At 49.0% G+C, this 17,949-nt stretch overlaps 3 long non-coding RNA genes across 3 annotated transcripts; 2 read left to right on the top strand and 1 right to left on the bottom strand.

The window, feature by feature from the left end:
- Positions 1–384: 384 nt before the first annotated feature.
- LOC129634793 (uncharacterized) lies at positions 385–4,125 on the top strand. The gene is made up of 3 exons (XR_008705907.1): positions 385–1,108; positions 1,688–1,781; positions 2,340–4,125. It is a non-coding gene; the product is annotated as an uncharacterized LOC129634793 (long non-coding RNA).
- Positions 4,126–8,028: 3,903 nt separating this feature from the next.
- Positions 8,029–9,810, bottom strand: LOC129634792 (uncharacterized). The gene is made up of 2 exons (XR_008705905.1): positions 9,677–9,810; positions 8,029–8,954 (listed from the first exon to the last, which is right to left on the bottom strand). It is a non-coding gene; the product is annotated as an uncharacterized LOC129634792 (long non-coding RNA).
- On the top strand, positions 8,954–13,844 carry LOC129634791 (uncharacterized). Its single transcript, XR_008705904.1, has 3 exons — positions 8,954–10,717; positions 11,120–11,373; positions 11,875–13,844. It is a non-coding gene; the product is annotated as an uncharacterized LOC129634791 (long non-coding RNA).
- Positions 13,845–17,949: the final 4,105 nt, after the last annotated feature.

Here is a 17,949-nt window from a genome sequence, read left to right as displayed (position 1 = left end):
GACACAATAAGCAAGAGTAAAATTTTCTTATTGGACTTTAAAGATAAACAAATACTTTTAAAATCAGACTTTCCAAACGTTCTAAATTCATTCATGTTCTCACTTTATATCTTCAATCCTAAGCCTGTAATGAGAGCTTTTACCTGATTCAAACACAACTCTGGGGGGTGAATTTGTGGCGGGACTTCACAGACCCCTGGGATTTTGAACTCTCGAGAGTTAGATCTCCCTTTACAGAAGTGTTAGCAGCCAATGGAGCAAGGCGCATATAGTGCCAGATTACAGGGCTGACAGCAGGGAAAAGACAGCTTACTGATGGTGGAAAAGATCTGCCTTCTGACCAGCAGCGGCCGCTCACGGTGAGGCAAACCGGAAGTGCCTGCAGACGCAGAGACCCGTGCGCAGGGAGCAGGACTCTTCAGCCACACCCGTTATCAGCGCAGCCGGCAGAAAAGGGTCCTTCCTTGACCTGATTCGTGCTTCCTGTTTCTTTAGCTCCCTGTGCTTCGGGGCTGCTCTGCTGAGTTGGACTCCCCTTTGCTTTTCCTAGATCTCCTTGGGGCCTATCACAGCGCGCGGCAGCAGGCAGCAAGCAGCGGCGCCATTGGGCAGGTCTGCTCCTGTAACTCCTCTGGCAGCCCTGAGGCTGGGAGAGCGCGCTGAGTGTCCACCGTCCCTCTCGTGGAACCAGAGGTTGGAACGTGATGGGACCAGACGTCGGAATGGGGAAGATGGAAGGGCTGCCTTTGCTTTCTTTCACTCCCGGGCCAGGAGCTCTTAACCTGAGGGATTTGGAGAGCTCAGGGAGCCTGTGGCCTCCCTGAAGTGATGCATAAAACGCATCTGTGCACAAGCTTTTGTTCAGATAAGAGTAAATGCCCTGGATTCACCCCTTCAGAATATTTTATCTTTGTTCCTGGTCTGTACAGATCCTGTGCTTTGAAGCCGACACCGCTGCAGTGATTTCATCACGCTTCCACTGCTGCCGGTCCCTAGTAAACCCAGCATTCAGAATCAAGAGAAGTTGGTGGCTGACAAGGCTTAAAATCATCCATTGAAGTTCCTAGAATCAAGAGCACTTGACTGTACTCCACTGGAACACTTTAAGGTCTAGTAGTTTGCTTTTCGCTTGTGAGCAGCTAGGTCAAATTGTTTCCAAACAAGAAAACCGAACTAAAGTCTATGTGCCTGACCAGGGTTACAGGACACAGACTACTTTAGGGTGGGTCCCAGGTTGGGGCTGAGATTCTGTCATTACCAGGAATCAAGGTAGCAAAGAGCATCTGTGACACAAACCCTAAAAGCGTTTTATTACTGGATAATTTGTGTTGGGATGGTTCCCTAGAGAAGAGAATGGCAACTCACTCCAGTGTTCTTGCCTGGAGAATTCCATGGGCAGAGGAGCCTGGCTGGCTACAGTCTAAGGGATCCCAAAGAGTCAGACTGAGTGAGTTTCACTTTCTTTTTTCAGTTTGGATCTACGGAGAGGTCAAGTCTTTTCTGTGCATTTTTGTAAATGCTTCCTACAGATAAGTTATATGGCTTTGTGTTCTTCTGGAATTGCTCCCATGACATTGATCTGGACTTCATACACTTATGTACCAAATTACTTTGTTTTCTGTGCAATGGTGGTAAAACAGTTAAAAAGCAAGGAAACAAGTCAAAGCCCGTGAACTGATTCAAACAGGCTGAAAGCGCCACCTACTGTCCAATCTGTAGAGGTGCCCGAGGAATGTAGTCTGAGCCTATGGACTGACAGCCACAGGAACTAGGATATTAAGGTAAATTAGACTCACATCTAACTATTCTTTCCAGTTATATGCTATTTATAACGAGTTATGTAGTTATATTAATGCTCTCTCCTGAGCATTCTCAATCTTTGGTTACAGAAAGTAAGATATTGAAAATCACTGAACTGTGGCAGATGTAAGAAACAGTATCAGGCTTTCATATGCTTTCCACGGGTCCCGATTATCCCACACCAAAATGCCTTTAGAGTTCTGGAGCAAAAATGCTCTTTGCCACTTTTATTCCTAGGAACGACTGAGGCCCAGAGCTCCCTGAGTAGCCCCTCCTGAGGGGACTTGACTATATTTATTTTACATGTTTAAGAGATGACAGAAAAAGAGAAAGCTCTAAAATAGCAAAAGCTTTCAGGTGTACCAAAAGGGTGGTTTTTAATGTTGGTTTGAGTGTTTTGTTTTTAAGGGAACAATCCATTATAGAACAGGCCAAAATAAGTTTAGAGAATACAGTGTACATTTTCTACCTCTGAGAGCTACTAAATAAAACATGTCTTTACTATGGGCCTGGCATAAATTCAGACTTGTCTTGGACAGGTGACTGACCTCCAGGCTGCCTTAAACCCAGCCGGTGTTCAGGGAGAGGCCCGTGACTGGAGGCACAGCAGCGTGCAGCCGGCGTCTCACTGTTTCTGCTGCTCGTGTGCTCTTTCTGTCTCTAGCGCTTCAGCAGGTATTCACTCGCTACGCAGCTTATCATTTGCTTGACTCTGAAATACATTGGTTCGGTTTTTATGATAAGCTGGTTCAGTACAATCATATGTAAAGTATTTATTTAAATACAAACAATATATACTCTTGATCAAGTTCCTCCTGAGTTAAAAGTACACAAAAAAAAACTAGATAATTTAGAGTAAAAGTAGAATTTCTCTTTCATCCTTATCAAAGTATCTGTGGTTCACTTGTATATATTGCTCCAGCTTTTTTAAAAACATTTTCAAATATATATTTATTTACACAGATAATATAGGTTAATTTTTAGTTCAGTTAGACAAACAATGTGTGTTGTTTTACAACTTGCTTTTGTCATGTAACAGTATGACTTTGAGGTGTCACCATTTCCTGTTTGGAGGTTTTCCCGTGGTTTTAAATAGGAATATAAAAATCTTTCTTTAGAACGACATGATTCTGCTATAAGCAAACTAGGTTCATCTAGCATCCACATTCAGGGAAATTCAGAAATGTCTTTAGTTGCCCTGCATATCCCACCATCAGGAATGGAGGAAACTGCAAGCAAGGAAAGTCTCAGCAATGAACACCAGGCACCCCGTTAACCCAGTGCTAAAGGAGGAGGGCGGGGCGAGGACAGCTCATGGGCTGCAAGGAAGGTCTTGTGATGCCTATGTCTCCAGCCTGGCTGGTAGCAGCCGAGAGAATCAAGAAAAGAGAGACAGTAGGAGGAGAACAGTGGAGGGCAGGAAACGGGCCTCCTGGCAGCAAAGCACAAAGGGCGCAGCAGAGCCTGGGGTGACGAGCAGGTCTTCAGAGGAGCCGGTGGAGAGACACCAGAGGAGGCTCCCTCCCGCTCACCCCACCCCTGAAGATGCCCATGAGATTAGCCGGGTGTGGTCACATCCGCTCCCCTCACTAAGACTGTGAGCTTCAGGCTGGTCTGGGGAACACACTTCTTGTTTCACTTGAGTGATTCAATTATGCCTCCCCTGTAATTTCAGGTTGGGTCTTCTCTGCCTACCTTCCCCTCACTTTTCACTCTGCCCTCAGTCTTCATTTTTTTCTGGCAAACAAAATATGGTCAGCAGGCAGAGTTGACTGCATAAAAGGCAAAGGTCTGCCTCTCAGGAGTAATATATACTCATATCGTTATGATACTTTATTTATATTTATTAATTTAATTTACTATAACATCAGTCATTTCAGTTCAGTCACTCAGTCGTGTCCAACTCTTTGCGACCCCATGAATCACAGAACGCCAGGCCTCCCTGTCCATCACCAACTCCTGGAGTTCACTCAGACTCATGTCCATTGAGTCAGTGATGCCATCCAGCCATCTCATCCTCTGTCATCCCCTTCTCCTCCTGCCCCCAATCCCTCCCGGCATCAGAGTCTTTTCCAATGAGTCAACTCTTAGCATGAGGTAGCCAAAGTACTGGAGTTTCAGCTTTAGCATCATTCCCTCCAAAGAAATCCCAGGGCTGATCTCCATCAGAATGGACCGGTTGAATATCTTTGCAGTCCAAGGGACTCTCAAGAGTCTTCTCCAACACCACAGTTCAAAAGCATCAATTATCCAGTGCTCAGCCTTCTTCACAGTCCAACTCTCACATCCATACATGACCACTGGAAAAACCATAGCCTTGACTAGACGGACCTTTGTTGGCAAAGTAATGTCTCTGCTTTTCAATATGCTATCTAGGTTGGTCATAACTTTCCTTCCAAGGAGTAAGCGTCTTTTAATTTCCTTGCTGCAGTTACCATCTGCAGTGATTTTGGAGCCCCCCAAAATAAAGTCTGACACTGTTTCCACTGTTTCCCCATCTATTTCCCATGAAGTGATGGGACCGGATGCCATGATCTTCGTTTTCTGAATGTTGAGCTTTAAGCCAACTTTTTCACTCTCCACTTTCACTTTCATCAAGAGGCTTTTTAGTTCCTCTTCACTTTCTGTCATAAGGGTGGTGTCATCTGCATATCTGAGGTTATTAATATTTCTCCCAGCAATCTTGATTCCAGCTTGTGCTTCTTCCAGTCCAGCATTTCTCATGATGTACTCTGCATAGAAGTTAAATAAACAGGGTGACAATATACAGCCTTGATGTACTCCTTTTCCTATTTGGAACCAGTCTGTTGTTCCATGTCCAGTTCTAACTGTTGCTTCCTGACCTGCATACAAATTTCTCAAGAGGCAGGTCAGGTGGTCTGGTATTCCCATCTCTTTCAGAATTTTCCAGTTTATTGTGATCCACACAGTCAAAGGCTTTGGTATAGTCAATAAAGGAGAAATAGATGTTTTTCTGGTACTCTCTTGCTTTTTCCATGATCCAGCGGATGTTGGCAATTTGATCTCTTGTTCCTCTGCCTTTCTAAAACCAGCTTGAAAATCAGGAAGTTCACAGTTCACATATTGCTGAAGCCTGGCTTGGAGAATTTTGAGCATTACTTTACTATCATGTGAGATGAGTGCAATTGTGCGGTAGTTTGAGCATTCTCTGGCATTGCCTTTCTTTGGGACTGGAAGGAAAACTGACCTTTTCCAGTCCTGTGGCCACTTCTGAGTTTTCCAAATTTACTGGCGTATTGAGTGCAGTACTTTCACAGCATCATCATAAGTATATGCATGTATAATGTAAATAAATATAAAATGTTATGTACTATTATTATTTTAATGTAATATTTATAGATCAATGATATATGTTAATATTAGTATATAAGCTGCTTTAGTTAACAACATTTAGAAGACTAATGAAGACTAAAGAGGTCAGAAAAAAACAGAAAGTTGAAGATCTTTGTGCAAATTCCATGCTCACGATGTAAATGGCAAAACGTGCATGAAGATTCTTGGCCATGGCTCCTCACAGGCTTTCCCAGGGCCCTGTTATGGTCAGCAGTGAAAGAGGGAGTGAGGGTCCAGGCAAAGCCCCCAGGCCGAGGCCGGGCCGAGCCCCCCGCCAGTCTCCTTCCTTCTGTCACCGTGCATCACCTCCTCACTTACACTAGTGTAAACGAGTGTTATCACTTCTCCCACAGAATGAAGGGTGTGTGTTGCAGGAGAGCTTGAGCGAGCTCACTGGTGACACAAATCTTAAAACTACAGAGAGAGGGAGTTGGAGGCAGGGAGACAGATAAATAGACTTATGTACCCTGGCTTTAGAGTGTAGGGTGAAATTTATGATATTAAAACTGGTTAGCCTTTAGCTTGTATTCTTATCAGTGCCTGTATTAAACAATTGATCAGTCACCTAAATATCATAGATTCTAAATCATAAACTAGGATTTTAAAATACTGTAGTTTTCTGTGTTACCAAAATGCACTTTTGAAGCCAATGTTCAAATCATCCAGTGTCTTCTTTTGGTGAGTGTTTGGTCACATGTTGTTGACTTTTTTAACTTTTACTTTGTGTTTGGGGTGTAGCCCATTAACAAACAGTGCTGTGACAGTCTCAAGTGACACCAAGGGGAACAGTTCAGCCAAACACACACATGCGTCCTTTCTCCCCCAAGCTCCCCTCCCTTCCAGGCTGCTACATAGCATTGACATCCATGTGCCAAGCAGGGAGTCCTTGTTGATTCCTAACCAAAGCGGACATTTGTTGCATCATCAGAGACTCTGTCAGAATCTTTCCCAGAGGTTAGTGAGGAGTTTCCTGGAAAACACTCAGCTCACCCCCTGTTGCCAGAGGAAGAGTGTTGATATACGGATGTTAGTTTGGGGAGAATTTGGTGAACTGGACCAGCTCGTACAGAGATGGAAACAGCTTGTCACCGTCAACATTGTCACCGTTCCCCAGTAGGTTCAGCCTCCCCCGAATGTGCCCTGAGTCCTGACCACTGAGCAGGCCAAGCCCGCTCTCAGCCCCCAGCGCCTCCTCCCAGGGGCCGCAGCCTGCAGAAGACACAGGGACTGACTGCTCATCCCCTCCTCCCCCTACTCAAGGGCCTGCACGAGCCAATTCCCTGCTCTGGTTGAAGGAGGAAGAAGTCCCAATAGCATCCCTGGAAGAAGTGCACAGGGAACCCTCCATTCCCAGGAGTGTGGGCTCATTGTGCAGGGCTGAGGGAACATGGGAGTGGGAGAAGCCTCAGCTCTGGACACTGGGGGAGCTTGTCTGCTGAACAGACTCAGGGACTGCCTGTTGGCCATGGGATCTGAGGAACAGGAGAGATTTGCATGGACTGGGGCTAGCTGGGAGGGTTCGCCATGGTCTAAAGCACAGGCTGTGTCTCTCTGGGCTGAAAATATTAACCGCTGAGCACTAGCTCCCACCAAAAGAGGGTATTGGTTAGAGGTGTCCCGAGATGTAAGAGCTTCTTAGGGAGACAAGAGGAGATACTAGGAGGATGTGAAATGCCTTGTAGAGCCTGAACCACATGCCCAGCCTTCTGACCCCAGTTTTGGGAGGTAGCAGTTTCTTATGCATGTCCCTGGTGGCTCAGATGGTAAAGAATACACCTGTAATGTAGGAGACCTGGGTTCCATCTCTGAGTCGAGAAGATCCACTGGAGAAGGAAATGACAACCCACTCCAGTATTCTTACCTGGAAAATCCCATGGACAAAGGAGCCTGGTGGGCTACAGTCCATGGGGTCATAAGGACATGATTGAGAGACTAACACCCTTTCAGGTGAGGGCAGCTGGTTTGCTTGGGCTTGATCAGGGAGGGGCACAGGTGAGTGTTGCTTCTGACAAGTGAAAGAGGCTTTGGGCCTAGAAAAGAAAACAGCAGTCTCATAGGCCCTTGCTGAATCATCTAACTTCGGGGAAAACAAAACCAAACTTTAGGTCCCGCCCTGATGCTCCAGGCTGGTTGCATCTACCTGGGAGTTATCACCCCTTGTCCAGAGGATTTATCACCTCCTGCCCCAGTACAAATGCCATCTCAACTAAAGAATACCCAAAACATCCCGCCTGACTAACATTCCCCTTATCGCTTCCACAAACCGGGTCGACGATGCCTTTTTTGATCCCATGCTCTGCCCGCACCATTTTCTGCCTCACCCAGGACCCCTCGAGTCTTTAAGCACACTGCGATGAGCTCTCCAGCATGTAAGCCCTGTGAGGACCTCGAGCAGATGCAGAACGGGGCTCAAAAAATGTGAAGATGACCAATAATCAAATCAATGAGCTGGTCAAACACAAACCAGGCTTAGGTCATATTCACCAAAGGTCATCTTCTTTTCCCTCCTTCCAGAGCCAGAGTTTCAGGGGGACCTTTACCAGGAGCCCAAGGATCTTCTATGACACTAACATCATCCAAAACGTTAACAGTCTGGGTGGATTTTATTTTCCATTTTATTTCTTTTTACACTTGAAGTCACTTCGTGACTGTTCCACTGAATACTGAGTAACTTAATGATCACTTCTGTTGTGCTGGGCCAAGAAAGCCCAATAAGGGGGTAGGATGCTGAGGAGGAGAAGGTCAGGGGAGTTGGTGTGGGCGGGGGGGTGGGGGGAGGCGGTGTGAAGCAGAAGAGGCAGGCGGCGCCCACCCCCATCCTCATTGCCCCGCCCCACCCCCTTTGTACTTAACCAACCTGACTGTGATTACTAGCGTCCAGATGTGTCCTTGCTGATGTTCTGTCCTTTAGAGCCAGCTGTAGAGGTCACAAGGCAAACCTGAGTTCTGGAGCCCCCGTGTGATCCAGGAGTGGTCACCTGTGACTTCAGAGGGCCAGTTTCTGACCCACAGTGATGCTCTCCCTGAGTCGGGCGTGAGTTGGTGGCCAGCCCTGCTCACCGTGAGACACTGCAGCTCTTGCTCTGCCCTGAAACCCCTCGCTGCAGCCTGGCTGTGTTCAGGGGACGCCTGGACAAAACAGGCATGAGCGAGTAGGAGAGAGTGGGCGCTTCAGGGGCAGAAGAGATACAGAAAAACTGGATTTCACTCTGGCCACTTCCAGCTGGTCCCAGCCTAATGCCACTTGTCATACATCATGAGTGGACACGATCTCCTGGGAGCTCAGAAAACCGTCCTGAGAGCTGGGATGTGGCGCTCTGGAGGATGGGGCTGGGATAGCCCCCCACATGAGGCTGGGGCTCTGGGGCTCTGAAGCTGGCCCGGGAGTGGAGCTGGGCCTGGCAGGTTTGCACTTTAGACTGTCGGGTGTCTGGCTGAAGCTGCTGACATCCGTGGTCACAGCTCCCTCAGCCATCTGACCATTTCTGATCCCAGCAGTTAAGCAGGGCTGGCCTGGCAGACACCCATCTGAGACAGGAGCTCAGCGTGGGCGGCTCCTCCACCTGCCTCTGCTCTCCTCTCTCCTGGGTCTCTCTCTCCTTCACCACCTCTGCCCGCCCACCCCCCACCCCCATGTAGTTCTCTTCTTAGGCCGCCGTGGGGAGGCCCATGTGGAGTCCTGGTCGGGTGGGTGGCACGGAGCGTCCCGAGAAGGGGTGTCATGGCTGGGCTGGTTGCTCTATGCTCGCCGGTGGCTCAGGGTCAATGAAGCAAAGAGGCTTCCTGCACAAAGATGGTTCCTAGTGACATGGACGGAGTGACAATGGTAATTTTATATTCTGTGAGTTTTTCACAATTAAAAAAAAAGAACTCGGGTGTGTGTGTGTGTATTATAATGGCCTAGAAAGGAAAATTGTCAAGTCAAACAGAGGAATGAATCGTGTGCTAAACCATAGATGAGTCTCAAAGACATAGCACCACGTGTACGAAACCAGCATACGTGGCCACAGTTGTACAAATCCATGTACTTTAAATATGCAGAATAGGCAAATCATTAGGGTCAAAAAGCACACAGACAATTGCCAAAAGCTGGGGGAAGGCGGAAGGGGAAGTGCCTGTTTAGTGGGTAGTGGCCTTCTCTGTGAGGAGATGAAGTGCTCTGATTTAGATAGCGGTGATAGAGTTAGGGGGAGCACATGATTGAAGCCGCCCACCCTGGCCAGGCGCCGTAGTAACCATTTGCACGAGTTGTTTTATGACAGGAGATCCTGATAAGGAATACAGAACTAATAAGCCACCACCAACAGGAAGAGTTCGGGAAAGGTCGAAAGGAGACAACGCATGTCCGTCCACTTCCCAGAATCCCTCTCACTAACATCCATCTTGGCTGAGCCATGCGTGCACCACCAGGAAAGACTCTGAATTAGAATGTTTGGCCAAAGACCACCTGAAACTAATCCCATCACCATAAAACCCGAGACTGCGAGCCACGTGGCAGAGCAGTTCTCCTGTGTTCCCTTACCTTACTGCTCTCCACCCGGGTGCCTTTTCCCAATAAAATCTCTTGCTTTGTCAGCACATGTCTCTCCTTGGACAATTCATTTCTGAGTGTTAGACAAGAGACCAGTTTCGGGCCCTGGAAGGCATCCGCCTTCCTGCAACAATAGCGGCACAACTTTGCACACAGATGATGAATCGCTGAGTTGCACATATTACAGAGTAAATGTTATGATATGGGAACTAGACTCCAACTTAAAAATTGTGATTGATAAAGGATTGGTTTTTTTTTTTAAGAATTCATACAAGAAACACATCTTATCCTGAGTTTTGTTTGGTTCTTACCCTTCTAAGGTCTGTAGGCAAACAAACATCTGGACAGGGATGAGGAGTCAGGTTTCCTCCTTCAGGGACTGACTTCTCTGAGCTTCGCTTCATCACTAAACAATGAGGACCCTCAGCCTCTGCAACAGCTGCTCTCCATGTTCCTACCCTCCCCTCTTCTCCTCCCCCTGCTCTGATGGGCTTCCTCCCTCCAGCTCCGCCTCCTGAGTTCAGTCTGGGCTCCTCTCAGCGGCGCTCTTGCTGGGCTCCTGACCACCCTCTGACTGCAGCCCCTCTGCCCTCCCGTTCGCTTTCTCCCTGTGATAACTGATCTGCTTTAACTGCAGTTCTGAAATCTCCATTCTCTATTCACAGCATCTGAGTGGCTCCCACTTCCCAGGAAGGATAGTGGCACCCCAGGCCAGGCTCTAAATGCCTTTCACTCTCTCTCCCCTGCCCCCTTCCTCTGCCAGCCCTCACCCCCTGCATCCACCCAGCAGTCCACACCGCCTTTGACATCATCCAGGAGTTGAGATGAACACTCTGCCTTCACATCTGCCTTTCTGAGGGAACTTGCTGTCTGTTGCACCTACCACTGGGTCCTGGCTCTGGATTCCTGGTTGCTGAACTGCATTCCTCTGAGGCCTTGGCTTGAACCATCTGCTCTGCTGATTTTCCTCTGACTTACTCGGGCTGTGTCGTAACTCCTTGTCTTTCTTCTGCTCCTGTGTGCCTTTTCTCGGTGAGCACGTGCCACATGGTGGGGCACGTATGTCTTGTCTGATGCCCCTTTTAGGCGCAGGGCTTCCTGAGGACAGGAATCCAGGCCCCACGACCCTCCACGACTCTCTGAGGCCCAGAGGTGCTCACTGCTCACCTGCATGGTGACTGAAGGCTGTGGCTCCCCCGTCAGGCTTGCTGGGCCATCTGGCTCTCATCTAGGCACTGTCCGTGCTGTGGGGGAGCAGCTTTCACTCCAAGAAGGCCCCCCACGTTCTTGTTGCAAACACAGGCTCTGGGAGGCACGGGCATCAGGGGTTGTGGCTCTGGGCTTTACAGGAGCAATAGTCGTGGTGCGCAGACTTAGCTGCTGCACGGCGTGTGGGATCTTTCTGGATCGAACCTGTGTCTCTTGCGTTGGCAGGCAGATTCTTTACCACTGAGTCAGCAGGGATGCCTGAGATAACACATTTCTGACTTCTGCCAATTTTGCTGAGGCCCAAGGACCGTTGAAGAATCAAGAAACACCCAAGAGCAGCCGGGCCGCTCGTCTTACACAGGTGGAAGCCAACACCAGCGGAGCGCGTAGATGGTGTCCCTCGGCGCGTGTTGCAGCTCGGGCCTGGGCCCTCACTCCATGCCCAGGGTCTCTCCTGAGCCCAACGCTTCCTCCCCCAGGTCAGAGGACAGCACCGGGACCCATGCCAGGCCTCTCAGGGCCTGTGGGCCCTGGGAGGCATGTCTGAGGGTCTGGGGATTAGACAGAGCCTTTATCAGAGGGGCTGAGAGGGGCGGGAGCTCAGCCGGCTCCTCTCCTGTGCCCAGCTGTGTCTTCTGCAGGCTTACTTTCTACTCCTCGCGGTAACCAATAATTTATAGCTTCCCAAGGAGGGCCCTTCCATATTTTAACAAGTGTAGTGAAGGGTCCTTCCTGTCATTGTATATTTTATTTGCCACCAGACCTTTGAACAAGCAGCGACACACTCCATCAAGCCCTCATGTAATTGTAGACACTTCTAAGAAGGGTTCAAGATAAAACTTAAAAAAAAAAAAAAAGCTCCTAGGCCACTTGAGCTGTGACATAAAATCATTTCCTTTAATCTAGTTTATTCATTGTGGATAGCACTCCAAAATAATACTGTAGAAGTCATAATGGTCTTTTGGCCTTTATTTCTGAAGGTCTTTGCTGGTGGGCCCCATTTGTCTGAGGAGATCGGTATATGAACATGAAACAGCATCATTTCCAGTCTGATGAAAGTTGCCATTTTCCTCTTCTCTGCAAAGGAAACACCACCTCGGCTCACCCCGCAGCTATTTCACACTGTCAGGAATGGAGGCTAAAAAGCCCCTGTGCTGTACTCATAAGTGTAACTGGATCCCTTAGAAACCAGCCCAGCTAATCTCCACCCTCAGGAGCTTTAACACCTTGCTACTCAACGTGCAGCCAGGGATCTGCAGGAATTGGCATTTCCTGGGAGCTTGTGAGAAACGCAGAGCCCCAGACCTATCCCATCTGCTGCGCCCAAGGCCGTAAGTATCCTTTACATCACTGAGAGGAAGGGAGACTGCAGACCCTGAGGCAAAGCTCGGTGCTTCCTCTTTCTCAGCAATTGTGAGAGTGCATATCGTCTTTCCTCCATTTTCTTTAACTGATGCATAGTTGACATATCCCTTCATATTCACTTTGGATGAGCAACCTAATGACTCAATATTTGTATGTACTATAAAATCATCACCATGATAAGTCCATCGACGTCCATCATCTCACATTGTTTCATCTTTTGTGTGTGTGTGTGATGAGGACTTTTAAGATCCACTCTTTTAGCAATTTTCAAATATACAAAATAATTTTTAAAAAAATAGTATTATTAGCTATAGTTGCCATGCTACACATAATGATCCCATGTGTTACTTTTCTGTAATTGGAACTTTGTACCTTTTGACCACCTTCACCTACTTCACACACCCCCACAGCCCACCTTCTGCAAACACCAATCTGTGCCCTGGATTGAGGACCTTGGTGCTTTGCCTTTTATTTTAGTTATTTATTTTTTTAAGATGCCACATGTAAGTGAGCTCACCCTTTTTCTGTGCACCTGTAAGACTAGTGCAGGTCTTAGTAGGTCCTGGATCTGTTACCCTCTCAACATTCCATGTGGAGTCTGGGGCTGCTGTGTGAGAATGATCATTCAGTGGATGGTAAACTCGGCAAGATGGGAATGTGATCTCCTCCCACCACCTGTCATGGGGCAGATTCTCCCAGCCCTGCTGTGTGGCTCTGGGGCACTTCCACTCCACATCAGTAAAGTGTGTGGTCACTCAGTAATCACTCTGTTTCCAACAATCGTGATAATGGACATCACCTTTGATAAATGCTTCATTAATTAGAGCAACTGCTGTTTGGAAACACAAGTCCAGACCTGAATCTCTCCCTTTGAAATATCAAACATCTGGCAGGAAAACAACTCCGTAGGAGACTTTCCCCCCAGATTTTAGTCACAGAGCCAGCAAACCATGAAAACTTCACATGTTCTATAGGCCTTTACAGAAGGTTGCTTTTACATTAAATAAACCACAGGAGTGGGTTTGAACCTGCCCTAATCCTAGGTGGTGCAGAACTGACTTCTGTAACTCAGGAAACATTAATTGTGCTCTTGGAATCTATGGACAGATAGGAATGAGAATTCACTCATATAAAAAGCCACCAGCAAAGATCTTAACTCTTTCTCAAATTCTAATTGCACGTATGGCTGGCAGAGTTTTGCCCTGAATATTTCCCATTTCAGAGATTGTTAAAAGCTTTGAATAAAGTGAAATTCCCTTGGGAAGGACCCCTTGTGTTTCTAGAGTACACGTTTCAACCTGATTGATTAGTCCCCCCAGAGGGACCTGGGGTGAGGGAATTAAAGCCAGTTGATCATCATTCACTTTCCAGTGTCAGTATTTACCGGAAGATAAAAACTGCCATAAGTTAACTTCTCCATTGTCCAAGCATGGCTAGTTCCTAGACCTTCAGAGATAACACTTGGTTCTTTGGCTACAGTGCTTTAGTACCCAGGAAACTATGGCCAAGTGCATGACAATGTGATTTGGTGACTATTCTCTGAACTGTGTAACTGGAGAAAGATCACAGAAATTATGCAGATTATTTTATGTGTGTACCAAGCAACTGTCACTTTTAACTCTTTTATCCACAGCCTAATCTTGAATCTCAAGTTCAGTACAATGAATGTTCAACCAAATATCTAGGAGCAAATGGAACAGGCTGGGGGTAAGCCTAAATATTAATACATGTCAGAGCTGATGAATGTTAGCAATTACCTAGTCCAGTTTCCAAATCCTCTGAAGATGTGTGGCATCTCCAGATCATCTTAGAGCCAGGCCCTTTCCAGCACACCCCTGTCACTCATCCGTCAATCATCCATTTAACAGTGACGGAGAATCAACTCGTGTCAGGAGCCAGGAAAAGAACCGTGAGCAAGACACAGCCCTGCTCTCGCAGAGTTTTCAGTGCAGCAGGAGATTACATGAGAACTGGCAATCTGATGAATGTTACAGAGGGTCAATACAGGTGCTCTGGGAGCTGATGGAAGGGTTAGGGAAGACTCCCCTGAACAAGGAGTATTGAACATGAAGATGAAATGATGAGGAGCTGGTGGAACAAGGGGTAGGGAGAAGAGCTCCCCAGGCGGGAGGAACAGCGTCTATAAAGCAATGACTCAGGGGGAAACATGGTGCCAGGCACTAAAAGAAGTCCAGGGTGGCGGGGAGATTAGAGTGAGGAGGAACACAGGGGTCACTCATGGAAGGTCCTGGAATCTTCGGCCTGGTGGTAGTGAGAAACTACTGAAGTTTTTAAGGAGGATTTGGGTTTTTATTTTTTTTAGTTACATTTTCTGCTGTAGGAAGGATAGGTTGGAGGGAATGCAGAGAGATCCTTTGGGGGAGGGGGCAGGCAGAGATGGAAAATGTGACAAATCAAGGCAGGAAAGGATGGGAGATTCAATTAAGGGGTGACATTTAAGACAGAAAGTAGAGTAAACATCACTCTGAGAGCTCGATTCAGCTTGACCATTCTCCTGAGAGGTTTTCCTGGTGGCTCAGATGGTAAAGAATCCACCTGCAATGAGGGAGACCTGGGTTCGATCCCTGAGTTCGGAAGATCTCTTGGAGGAGGGCATGGCAACCCACTCCAGTATTCTTGGCAGGAGAATCCCCATGAACAGAAGAGCCTGCAGGGCTACAGTCCATGTGGTCATAAAGAGACACAACTTAGCAACTGAGTAGCAACTGAGTACACAGGCACAGTGTTCACTGGCCTAGATCACTGAGAGCAATGTAACCAGTTTTACATCTCCCTACAGGAGGTTTGTTTCAAAGAACAACATTCACAATGTAATGTGAATTAAATTCACATAATTCACAATGTTTCTAAATTATACCTCTCGGCATATGTGTTAAAACAAACAAACAGACAAAAAACCTACCATATTTCTACAGTGGAGGTGGGCAAACTTCTATAAAGATCCAGAGAGTAAGTATTTTAGCTTTGCCATATGACATCTGTTGCATCCACTCAGTTCAGTCATTGTATCCAAGAAGCACCACAAATAAAAAGCACATGAAAGAGCCTGTTTCAAGAAAGCACTACAAAATCTGGATGAATATGAGTATAATGAATATAATGTTCATGCTGAAAATATTATCTTTAAGAATTATTTTCAACCATTTAAAGATATAAAAACCATTTTAAGCTTTCAGGGCCTACCAGCACAATCTGGGAGTGGAATTTGGTTCATAGGACCTAAGACGCAATGGCCTATTCTATCCATTTATAGTGGACTCTCCCACCCATAGGGACCACCATTCCAAAACAGAGGGATTGAGCTATGTGCTGTAACTATGAAACCTATACTCAAAAATCAAAACCCAAATTACCAAAAATCTGCCTGAGGTGTGAGGGGTTCAAGTCCTCCCCCCACCCGGATGCTCCCCCACCCCCCACCTCCCGCTCATGCGTGGCCGCCTTGTTACTGCCAAAATCTTGCATTTCTCTGCCCACCAATGCCCAATTAAAAGATACGGAGATGGAATTTTGGAGGAAGTAGACGACTTTACTCCTCAGCTGGCCAAGGGGAGCACACAGCAGGCTAGCACCCCAGGAACAGTGCCCTGTCCCCACCTGGGGGACCTGAGAGACTCTATACAGCCGGGGTCTCCTGGGTCCCTCAGCCTGCCAACTTCCTTCTGAAACGCAAACAGCCCTATGGGGTGACTTGCTACAGGAGGGTGCAGGGAGAGCAAAAATGCGGTACAGGATGAAAATTACGTAGAATTACGGGACTTCTGATTACACACACTACAGGTTAGTAACACTTCAAATAAAACTAGGAGCAAATAACTCTGACGACCGGTCATGTTTCTTCTCTAGTCTTCGCTGTATACTGTCCTTGTTCTCAGGTGAGGAAACACTTCATTTCTATTTTTGCTGCAACAACCTCATCTGTGCGTCGCCAGCATCCAGCAGGGAGTGAAGCTCTCCTGTCCGGTACGCCCTTTCCTGCTGCGCGCTGGCGCCCATTGAGTTTTGAGCAGCAGTTACTTGCTGGGCACAGTTCCTCACCCATCAAGTCGTCAGTACCTGCTGAGGCTCCCAGAGGGACAGAAGCCGCCTTTCCAGCCCCAGCCCTGGAGCTGGAGTCCAGCCCTGAGAGTCTGACTCTCTGACGGCTGATGACCAGCCTAGGCTGGCAGTCTTCTGTGCTCTGCGCACCCACAGCGGGTCGGGCTCAGACCTGCCCTTCAGTCTCAGCGCCAACTGTGCGGGTGACGGTGGCGTTTCAAATCACCAACCGGCTTTTTTTGGCCGGGGAAAGAACGCCTTCTACAAAACATTTATAAAGAACCTTTCTTCCGCCCAGGGTGAGAAATCTGGGTTCTTTCACACCAGAGACATGGATCAAAGAAGCGGCGCGCGTGCAGTTGACCCCAAGTCCTAGTTTCGGGGCCGCCCCTGCGCTCCGGGGGCAGACGGCCAAGCCGCCTCGCTTGGTGTCCCCTCGCCCTCGGGCTGCAGACGGGGCGGCCGGCGGAGCCAGAAGCCGAGGCGGCCCCGTGTCCCCGTCCGACGGCGCCTCCAGCGGCCGCATCTCCCCAGCTGGGGCTGCCTCTCGGCCGGCCGCTCCGGGAAGCCGCGCCCGCGGGGCAGGCGACGCGCAGGGAGGGCCCGGCGCCGGGCGGGATCTGGGGTCTCGTCCCCGCAGGAGCTCCGGGCCGCTGGCCGCCGCTGGAACCCGGCAGCCGGGTGCGCCCCAAGAAGCCGGGAAGCGACGGGGAGAGAGCGGGGCGGTCTCCGTGCCCCAGAGACGGTTCCGATCCCCCGTGGGCCGGAGATGCGGAGGACCCGGGGATCCCGCCGGCGGCACAGCGGCCCTCCGCCGGGCTAAGGGCTTCCGACCGACCGGGCTCGGCCCCGCGGGGAGAAACTGCACCGGCTCCCGGCACGCGGCCACCCACGGGGCGCGCGTCCCCGCCCGCTCGCCTCACCGGGCCCGACCCTGGGCCTCCGGCCGCTGCGGGAACCGGGAGCGGAGGACCGGGAGAAGGGGCGCGCGCGGCACACTCGAGCTCGGTCGCGGGGCCCAGGGCTCAGACGTGCGGGCGCCCGGGCCCCTCTCCAGCAGAGGACCTGAGCGGGAAGCTCTGGGACTGGGGATCACAGACTAGCCGGGGCGGAAGGCGTCTCCCGGGGCTCCAGGCTCAGCAGTGGTGCTGTTTCTCAAGTGCTTCTTGATCTCAGCGGTCCGAACCGCCCTCTGCAGTCCTGCCACGCTGCTGTTACTACCTTGTGCTTTTGTGTTGAATGGACGCTGTAGATCAGGACATCACGGGGTAACTAGCAGTTAAAGAGGGTGGGCACTTGCACAGATAGGTGGTAAGAAGACGCGGCATCTCAGGGATCCCCACACCCGCAGCCACCTCTTGCCCACCCAGCTCCCACCCTAATGCTGGGGCTCCCCTCCTCCTGCCTGAACCCTGCAGAGGCCTAGCTGTCCCTTGAATTCTGTGCCTGTGTTCACTGGGACCTCTCCAGGCTCAGCCCTGTCTGTGCAGACCCCACCCACCCTCCCCGACCTCAGGCTTCAGGAAATACCCCGACAGGTGTCAACCAAATACAATCTAATCTTTGTTTCTCGCTGGTGAAAAATTAGGAAAGCATTCTTCTAGGCCTGTTTATTGTGACCCACATTATGA

This window comes from Bubalus kerabau, chromosome 20, assembly GCF_029407905.1.
Source record: "Bubalus kerabau isolate K-KA32 ecotype Philippines breed swamp buffalo chromosome 20, PCC_UOA_SB_1v2, whole genome shotgun sequence".
Classification (NCBI taxonomy): Eukaryota; Metazoa; Chordata; class Mammalia; order Artiodactyla; family Bovidae; genus Bubalus; species Bubalus kerabau.
This window is presented reverse-complemented; position numbering and strand designations above follow the sequence as displayed.